Here is a 10,051-nt window from a genome sequence, read left to right as displayed (position 1 = left end):
GTTTTTGAAAATCTGAAAACGTATTTTTATGTCCAAAAGCAGTGCAAATGTTAATATTTAAGTATCTTCGTCCCGTCAATTCTAAGACTTCGTCTCTTGACTCTCCGGACAAAGAAACTTAAACAGGGGCAGCTGTTATACCCTAATTTTGGACCTAAAAATACTAACTCAATTCTTCTTTTCTTGCATCTCAAGCCATTTGATATGTCTCTGATCAATTACATCTTTCTCTGCATTTTATTTCAATGTTATTTGCAAAATTCATGAAAAAGGGCATTTTAGTCATTTCCTATGTCAAAATTTCTTTCAGTCTTTTAAAAATTTGTTTGAGTCCTTTCAAGTAGTTTGAATAAGTCTTCATTTCAATTCTATGTCAAAGTCCATTTCAAAAATTGCATTTGAAGTCATTTTGAGTCAGTTTTGCCCCTAGGGGCATTTTAGTCTTTTCATGTGTCAAAACCCTGTTTAAATTCTAAAAATTGTCTCTGAGTCTTTTAATTTGTTTGAATAAGCTCTTGCTTCAATTCCCTGTTAAAAACTCATTTTAAAATTGCGTCCGAGTCATTTTTTTAGTCGTTTTAGCCCCCAGGGGCATTTTGGTCATTTCACATAAAATCTCTTATCTGCTTTGTTGTTTTTAATCGTCTCGCTTTACGTTTATTTTCAATTTACTTTTTCAATTCAATTTCAGTTTTAATTTTCATTTTGGTCCTTGTACTTTTGTTATTTACATTTTAATCCCTTTTAAGTTTGTTAGAGTCCAAGTGCCATGTGTCCAAATGCTATTGGTCCTTAAGAGTTTGTTACAAGTCTAGTGCCACATGTCCCACTCCAATTGGTCCAAGGCTTACCACATCACCTATATAAGTCAAAGGCATGGTCAATTTTCAACACAATTAATCATTCAATCATTTTCACAAAAACTCCAAAAAAATCACAAACTTCATATTTATTTTTCTCTCAATTTTCCCTCTCCTCTAACTAACTTTCTCATCCCTAACCACCTCCATCACAACCTCTAACTAACCTAAACCACCACTTTCTCCACCATAACCAATTCTAACCACCACCTTTTCTTTTTCCACCACCCTAACAACCTCCATCATCCACCCTAACAACCTCCATCGTCCACCCTAACAACCTCACCTTCCTCCTCCATCACCACCATAACAAATTTCCACCCCTACAACTACTACTCAATCTGACTCTATTTCTGGTTTGACTCTTGTCATCGCCACCGCTAATAACAACCTTCCAAATATTCTTGAATCGGCGACCTTAAATTCAAAGCCAAGCGTTACCGGAAACTGCCCTGGTCCGCCTTCGATTGGATTCATTGCTGGTGACGTTTACGGTTTGATGTCTTACACGGAAAGTCTTGGATTCGAGAATTCTGATGAATGGAGAATCAACGGTGACGGAATGGTGAAATACGGAGGAGGAAGATGATGGTGAAAAAGCTGAAAGCAGAGGAAGTTCGAAGAAGTCTTTTCCCCCACCGCTTCCGTCGTTACGGTAAACCTAGTCCCTATCTCCGGCCAGTAAGGAAAAACGGAACCCAGAGCTTTTCAATTCAGAAATCCCCAATTCAAACTACGCATTGATTACCAAATTGTGTAAAACCTACATTCTGGGTTTTGATTGTTTAGAAATCATTTCTCCGCAACTTGATTCGAAACCGTTACAGATCCATTTCTTGAGGATGAGAATGGTTCGTTGATTTGAGTCTTGCGATTGGTTCCAAGAGGCTGAAATTGCTTTCTCCTTATTGCTGAAATTGCTTTCTCCTTCTGAAATTGCTCACGTCTATGCTCACCGCACCAAAGAGGAAGATAGTAAAGGGAAAAGGTATTGGCTTGGGCCTGGTGTACAGTTGATTTCGTTTTCTTTATAAATTCTCTTGCTATTTGTGTACTGAAAGCTGGTTTTCACACCCCTGCTCATGCTCAAAACCTCTAAAAATTGCTACATACTTTATTTCTTCTCTTTGATTGATTCTTCTATGTTAATTTTTCACCTCTAAAATCTGAAAAAATATATGCATTTGCTTCTTGTATTCGATTGTGGTTCTTTTCTTGATTTAGCGTTCTTGTAGATTTTTAGGTGTACATGAAACTTTATGTGCTCTTGAGTTTCTTGTGTGTTAATTGTTGCCTTTGGAAAGTATATAAAAATACATGTGATTATAGTTTGTCTCATTCTCCTTGTGGATTCGTTCCTTCGTTTTTGCCTTGAAATGTAAAGATAAATGTAATGAATGTGCACATGAAAATTGCTATAAAGTTTTGGTGTTTCTTGATCTAATTGATCTCTAATACTTTGGTTTGGGAAGCATGTTATAAGTCTTCATGATATAGAGACCTTAAGATCGAGATTTATCGTGTAGTATTTTTCTAAGCATGTTATCACATTTATTGTTGCATCTTACTTCCAATTTGTTAAACACTTTCTTGCCTTCAAAAATGCTCCAAATATGTGCTTGATGCAAATTTTCTTCTCCTATATTTCTATGTGAATTTGCCTCTTGAATGTTCTATGTTTCTATGCTCTTTACCATTTCCTTTATGCAACATTTTCATCATTTCATGCATTTTTGGTTCACTAACCCTTTTGTTTCCATCTTGTAGCTATAGCTTTATTTTCTTGCAATTTAATTTCATGCAAAGATTAGAATGTAAAATTTAGGAATTTTGTAATATTTTTCTTATGCTTTTAAATTCTTGCAAGACCATAGAATGTAAACTAGGTATGATGTAATAAGGACAATGGACTCTAATAATGTACACCGACACAAGCACCGACACAAGCACACACATCACTTTAGATATAGCTAGAACATGCATGTGTAGATGTATGTTTAGGATTGTATGTTTAGATGAATGTTTAGGCTTTATACTTAGAAAAATCAATTTTCCAAAAAAATATGAATAGCATCACTCAAATCTTTTTCCTAATAAACCTTGGGATCAAAATCCCATTGTAATTTTCCCTTTTATTTTCTTAATCAAATTTCAATGAACTTTAATCATACTTTGACTTTCTTTTGCAAATAACTAATTCCACCTCACAATTTCTAAATCTCATGCCCTTGAGGCCTCTTTCTATTCTTCAAAATCCCATTTTCAAACTTAAAATCAACCAACAAAAACAAAAACATTTTGGAAGAGAACTACGGTGGATTTGATCCCTTAAACGGGTACGTAGGCAAGGAACAAAATTCCTTCAATTCAACTAAAATAAAAATTCAAACACATTCTTCTCCCTCCAATTCTTCACTTAGCAAACTTTAGGTGTAAATATCATTTCTTGAATAGCATTTAAAAATAAAGCGCGCGCGTAGAAATTAAAGACGGTTCCTATAGGATACTATAGTCGTTATGGGTGCCTAACACCTTCCCGTAGCGAAAACAACTCCCGGACCTCGATTCTCAAGGGTTTTGCTTACTTTTTCCCTTCCCAAGAAAAAATAAGATATCACCGGTTTAAAAGGTTCAAACGTAATCAATGTTTGACACCCAAAAACCAAGATAAAACACATGGCTATCCTAAAAAGCCTCGCAATCCAACTGTCAACCTTGCTCACCTATCCAACTCATCTCCTCCTGATTGGCTTTTTGATTCTGGAGCATCGCACCACATTACAAATGATTTCAACAATCTCTCAATCAAGAGTGATTATACTGGAGATGATCACTTGCAAGTTGCCAATGGTAATATACTTCCAATCACACATATAGGCTCCACAATTTTATCTAAATCATCTCCTCCATTGTTACTCTCTGATACTTTATGTGTTCCAGCAGTTACACAAAATTTAGTTTCTGTTTCTCAATTGTGTCAAACTAATAATGTCTCTATTGAATTTTTTCCTTGGCATTTTGAGGTAAAGGAGCTGCGGACGGGGGAAGTGCTGCTGCGAGGACTGAATGAAGATAATGTGTACAAGTTCAACCCAAACTCAACCATTCCTCAGACATCCTTAGCCAAAACCGCCACCACACTTCAGCTTTGGCATCATCGCCTCGGTCATCCAGCTTCAAAACCTCTTCTTCATGCCCTCAAAACTAATAATGTTCCCTTTACCGGCTCTTTTAATGCTTGTCATAATTGTTTTTCCAATAAAAGTCACAAACTTCCATTCTCTAAGTCTACAATTTCTAGCAATTATCCTTTAGAGATTGTATACTCAGATGTGTGGGGACCTGCTCCTTTCAATTCAATAGATGGTTTTCGTTATTATGTTATTTTTATTGATCACTTCTCTAAATATGTTTGGCTTTATCCCATGAAATTCAAATCTGAGGTTTCCATTCTTTTTCCCATTTTTAAAAAATTAGTAGAGAAACAATTTGATACCACCATTAAAACCTTTTACTCTGATAACGGTGGTGAATATATAAAACTAAAATCATTTTTCCAACAACATGGTATAACCCACCTTACCACTCCACCCCATACACCTGAACATAACGGCCTCTCTGAACGTAAACACCGCCATTTAACTGAAACTGCCGCTGCCTTATCCACCATGCTTCCCTCCCACTTACATTTTGGTCCTTCGCCTTTCAAACTGCAGCGTATTTAATCAACCGCTTGCCAACTGAAACCCTCCATATGACCACACCCTACAATGTCCTCTTCAAAACATCACCCAATTACACCAAGTTAAAAACCTTTGGTTGTCTTTGCTTTCCTTGGCTTAAACCTTACACCAATAACAAATTGGAACAAAAATCGGAACCCTGTGTCTTTCTCGGGTACAGCCTCACTCAAAGTGCTTACATTTGCTATAATTTTAAAACAAACAAAATTCACCACTCACGCCATGTTCAGTTTTTGGAAAATGAATTTCCATACTCATATGTTTTTAACTCTACAACTAATCCTACAACCTCTCCCATCACATCTCCTTCCAACATTAACCAATCACTTACTCCTCTCACAAATCACATTCCCTTGTCTACATCAGAGTCTACTCCATCTCCAAACTCAACCTCAACCTCACCAATAATCCATACAGTCTCAACAAACCAGCACCATATCACTAATAACCCCACAATCACTTCACCTCAAAATTCAAACTCTACTCCATCTATATCCTCTACGACTTCAACCAACGAGACTCATACCAATAATCATCCAACCATTCATATCTCTCCAAATCACACGTCCTCCCCATCCAATGAAACCTCCCACAATTCTCCAACATTGTGCACATTATCTCAATCTCAGTCAATTCCAGCAGCACTACCCCCTCTGGTTCCTACTCACAACATGGTCACTCGTGGACAGAAAGGTATCTTTAAGCCAAAGAAATTATTTTCAGTAAGCAAGTATCCAATTCCTCCTTCAGTGGAACCTACTTGTGTGTCTAAAGCTCTTCAACATGTTGAATGGAAGCAAGCAATGTCTGATGAATTTATGGCTCTAATGAAAAATGGAACATGGTCTCTTGTACCACCTGAACCTCACTTCAATATCATTGGTAACAAATGGGTTTTTAGATTGAAAAGAAATCCAGATGGATCGATAGCTCGCTACAAAGCACGGTTGGTTGCCAAAGGTTTTCATCAACGTCCTGGCATTGATTTCAAGGACACGTTCAGCCCTGTAATCAAACCTCAAACAATCAAACTAGTGCTCTCTATTGCTATCTCAAAGAAGTGGGTAATCAGCCAAATGGATGTTAACAATGCCTTTTTGCATGGAACTTTATCTGAGGAGGTCTATATGTCTCAGCCTACAGGTTTTATTCACCAGAATTTTCCGCATCATGTATGTAAACTCCATAAATCTCTTTATGGTCTAAAACAGGCTCCGCGTGCATGGTACAATGAGCTTAAGTCATTTGTTGTAGAATATGGGTTCAGCAATTCAAAATCAGATCCTTCACTTTTTATTTACAACAAGGACAATGTTACTTCATATTTTTTAGTATATGTTGATGATCTTTTGCTTACAGGAAATGATTCAGTCTTTCTTCACAACTTCAAGCAAGCTCTTGCCAACAAGTTTTCTCTCAAAGATCTTGGAACACCTAGTCATTTTCTTGGAGTTAAGCTTCTCCCTACATCCACTGGTATCTTCATGACGCAACATCATTACATCCGTGAGCTGTTACAAAAGGCAAATATGCTTGATGCAAAACCTGTAAGCACACCCATGTCTACTTCATGTTCACTTACTTCAGAAGATGATCCTTCAACGTGTGATGCCTCATCCTATCGTAGCATCATTGGCTCACTTCACTACTTGTCTATCACTCGCCCAGATGTAGCCTTCCCGGTCAATAAGCTTTCTCAGTTCATGCAAAAGCCAAATGCTACTCATATGCAAGCTCTTAAGAGAGTACTTCGTTACCTCAAAGCCACTATATCTCACGGATTGCTCTTAGTCCCAACAAAGTCTCTCACTCTGCAAGCCTTTTGTGACGCTGATTGGGGTGGTGACATCAATGATAGAAAATCCACGGGAGCATATATAATCTACCTAGGATCAAATGCAATATCATGGTCCTGTAAAATACAGCCCACTGTTGCTCGATCCTCAACGGAAGCTGAATATCGCACCATTGGCTCAACTGCTACTGAACTTCTCTGGCTACAACAGGTCCTAAAAGAACTTGGCATCAACATTCAGCAGCCTCCAACTATTTTTTCAGACAACATCGGTGCAACATACCTATGTGCTAACCCGGTTTTTCATACTCGAATGAAGCATCTTGCTATAGATTATCACTTTGTTCGTGACCTTGTAGCCAAGAACCAGCTCACCGTGTCACATGTACCATCCAGTCATCAACTAGCTGATCTCCTAACTAAGCCACTCTCTTCAGCAAGACATAATTTCCTAACCTCCAAGATTGGCGTCGTGGAGTCCTCCTTGTAGACCAAGATTTTCGGGTGTCAAGCCATTAATTGGACTTGAACCTTCAATCTACCGGACTTGCTCGATTTTATTCTTGGGAAGGGAAAAAGAGATTGAAAAACCCTTTTTGGATCCGGGGGTTGGTTACGATTCGGGAAGGTGTTAGGCACCCGCGTCGTTCACGGTACTCCGTGAGAACCTCTTTCTAACTTTATTTCATTTGAAAAATTATTAATTAAAGTATGAGTGAAAGAATGGAGGGAGAAGAAGTAGGAGTTTTGGTTATTTTTATTTGATTGATTTGAAAGGAATAAAGCCTCTGCCTACGTACCCTTAAAAGGGATCAAAACCACCGTAGTTCACTCTTATAAAAAATATTTTTTGTGGGTTAGGTTGATTTTAATTATTTTTGAAAAAAAGGTTTTCAAGAAGGAGATTGAGGGGCCTCAAGGCACTAGGAATAAAAATAGAAGTGAGGTTGTTTCATTTTAGTTAAGAAATTGAGTCTAAGTTTAATTAAAGTTCAATTAGGAATTTGATTAAGAAAATAAAGGGAAAATCACTTGGATTTGGATCCAAGGTTTATTATGAAAATAATTTGGCTTTTGCTTATTTTGATTTTTGAGATAAAAGATTTTTCTAACTAACGGAAAGCTAACGTAGTAACGGAAAAATAAAGCAAGATAAAGCGGTAAATAAAGTGTCGGTGCAAGTGTCGGTGCTTGTGTTACCTACATTATTACAAAAAAATCCTAGATACATTCTATGGCCTCTTTGCCAAGCTACAAACCAATGGTAAGAATATACATCCATTTCCTAGTTATACACACTAATCATCATGGAATTTAAATAAATTGCAATAATAAAAATGCATGAGATGATACTAGAATTAAAGCAAACAAGATAATAAAAAAAAAAAAGCAAATTAAAGCAATCAAGATGATAAGAAACGAATTAAAGCAAACGAGATAATAAAAAAGCTTAAAATCGAAATAGAGCACAAAGTGGAAATTGAAACATTAAAGCAAAATTTACAAAAGACATTATAGAGTAAAAAAATGCATGAGATAGAGTTTTAAAGTACTAAAACACAAAATTAGAAAAAATGTAGGTCATGTAGATTAAAACACTTAAGATGCATGAAATAATTATTTGAAAGAGGGTTAGAAAGAAATGCATGAGATTAGGTGTAAAAATAATGCATGAAATGCGAATTTTGAGAACAAACATTAAAGCAAAATTAACTACAAGATGCATGTTATAAGGATTAAAGTATAAAAAAATGCATGATACATAGTGAAAAAACAAATTATGAGTTTAAAAGAAATAGGTTTAAATTTTAAAAGAAGGACTGGAACGCAAATAAGGCATAAAGAAAGGATTAAAATGCAAACAAAGCAAATTGGCTCAGCCTGAGTTAATTTAGACCGTCTGATGGATCAGAGGGTCCAAAATTAAACAACAGAAAATTCATCATAGCCACACAAACAAAGATCAAAGGATCACAAAAACAGACACACAGTAGTGAAAAGGGAAAGTAGTGCGCATGATTTAAAGTGAGCACAACAGCAGCCGTCGGATTTAAAATCTAATGGTTAAAAAAATGAGGGAGCACGAGATAGTGGTGGATGCACGCGCGTGGGATCAAGAGTGAGTATAAAAGGAATATTCTGGTTTAAGCTTTCATTTCTTCCCTTTTATCCTCTCTCTAAACCGATCTCTCTCACCTCTCTCTACAATTTCAAAAAAAAGGATGAAGAACAATCTTCATCTTCTCCGGCCAACTCATCATCGCCGGCGCGGTGGTGCTCAGCCCAAACGGGCGGCGCCACCGCGTCGGAATTATTTTTTTCAATTTTTTTTTTAAAAAAAAAAACCGGATCTAGGTACCTTTTCTTCTACTAAACTCGAATCTAAACCTAGATTCAAAAGATGATGAGTGGATTGGAGTAGATCTAGGTTTTTGTTTCGAAAATCCTTTTTACCCAAATGAACAAAACAACAAGATAATCATAGTATTCTGAGAGGGAGAAATCGATATACCTTAAAAGAGTCGGAGAATATCACTTAAGAAGGGAAAACTTCAAGATCCAAGCTCCCTTTCCACTCCGATCTACTTGATTCCGTTGTTTGTAAATAGAAACCGAGTTTGATGCTGCTGATAATTCGTCCTTGTTGATTGAAAAAGAAACGGCGCTGTTGTGATGCTTGCAACCGACGTAGAAAAATGGTAGTCTTTAAGAAACTGCTGGAACGCTCTAGAGATGAACATTCACGGTTGTATTCATGATGTTCATGATTTTTGGTTTATCTTTTGCGTTTGATTCGAAGAGAAGAGAAATAGAAAAGGAACAATGTTTCTGTGAGTTGAATCCGTGAATGGATTTGAATTTTATGTTGAAATTAAGTTACTGGAAAATTTTCTTCATGTTCAAAGTGTTCTTCAAGTTCTTAAAAATTTCTGAAAATACATGGTGTTTGATTCAGAAAGATAAGAGAGAGAAAGGTTTTTAGGGTTTGTGTAATGAAAGCTGCGGCTGCCAATCATTCAGTCTGACACTGCAGCATTTAATGACTGTATTTATAGCTGTGAATTGTAGGGTTTGCAGATGAATTCTGATGAGGTGTCCCTCTGACATTAGACCAATATACCCTTGCTTGGACCAGACTTGGATGAAGGAAAAGAACTAATAGACAACTGACATGTGGATTAATAGACATTTAAAAACTAAAGAAAAAGGACCTAAAAAGAACTATCTTATTTTGGAAATAAAAAAACGTGATATTTTAGAAAATAATAATAATTAAAGGAAACAATTATTAAAAAACATAAAGATAAAATAGGAAGTTACAAAAAAAGAATTAAATGACAATAAAGATAAACTAAATGAATTAAACAAGATAAAATTGTTCCTTCGGAACCGAAAAAAGGAGGTATTTTAAAATGCCTTCTGTCGAAATTCCGTCTGATGGATCAGGAAATTACAATACGAAAAAAAAACTTAAAAACAAAGAAACAATGGTCAAAATTTGGGGTATGACAGATGCCCCTATTTAAGTTTCTTCGTCACAAAGATTTGAAAGAAGACTTTTAAATCGATGGGTCGAAGGGACTTAAATACTAAGTACACCAAATTTTGACCAGCTGAAAAGCTGAAAATGCGATGAATATAATGATATGAAT

General features: G+C 36.2%; 1 long non-coding RNA gene across 1 annotated transcript; it reads left to right on the top strand.

Moving 5' to 3' along the window:
• Positions 1-3,570: 3,570 nt before the first annotated feature.
• On the top strand, positions 3,571-4,244 carry LOC146919392 (uncharacterized). The gene is made up of 2 exons (XR_015010669.1): positions 3,571-3,710; positions 3,884-4,244. It is a non-coding gene; the product is annotated as an uncharacterized LOC146919392 (long non-coding RNA).
• Positions 4,245-10,051: the final 5,807 nt, after the last annotated feature.

This window comes from Medicago sativa, chromosome 5 (genome assembly GCF_051527215.1).
Source record: "Medicago sativa cultivar Bolivia chromosome 5, Bolivia_mono, whole genome shotgun sequence".
Taxonomy (NCBI): domain Eukaryota; kingdom Viridiplantae; phylum Streptophyta; class Magnoliopsida; order Fabales; family Fabaceae; genus Medicago; species Medicago sativa.
This window is presented reverse-complemented; position numbering and strand designations above follow the sequence as displayed.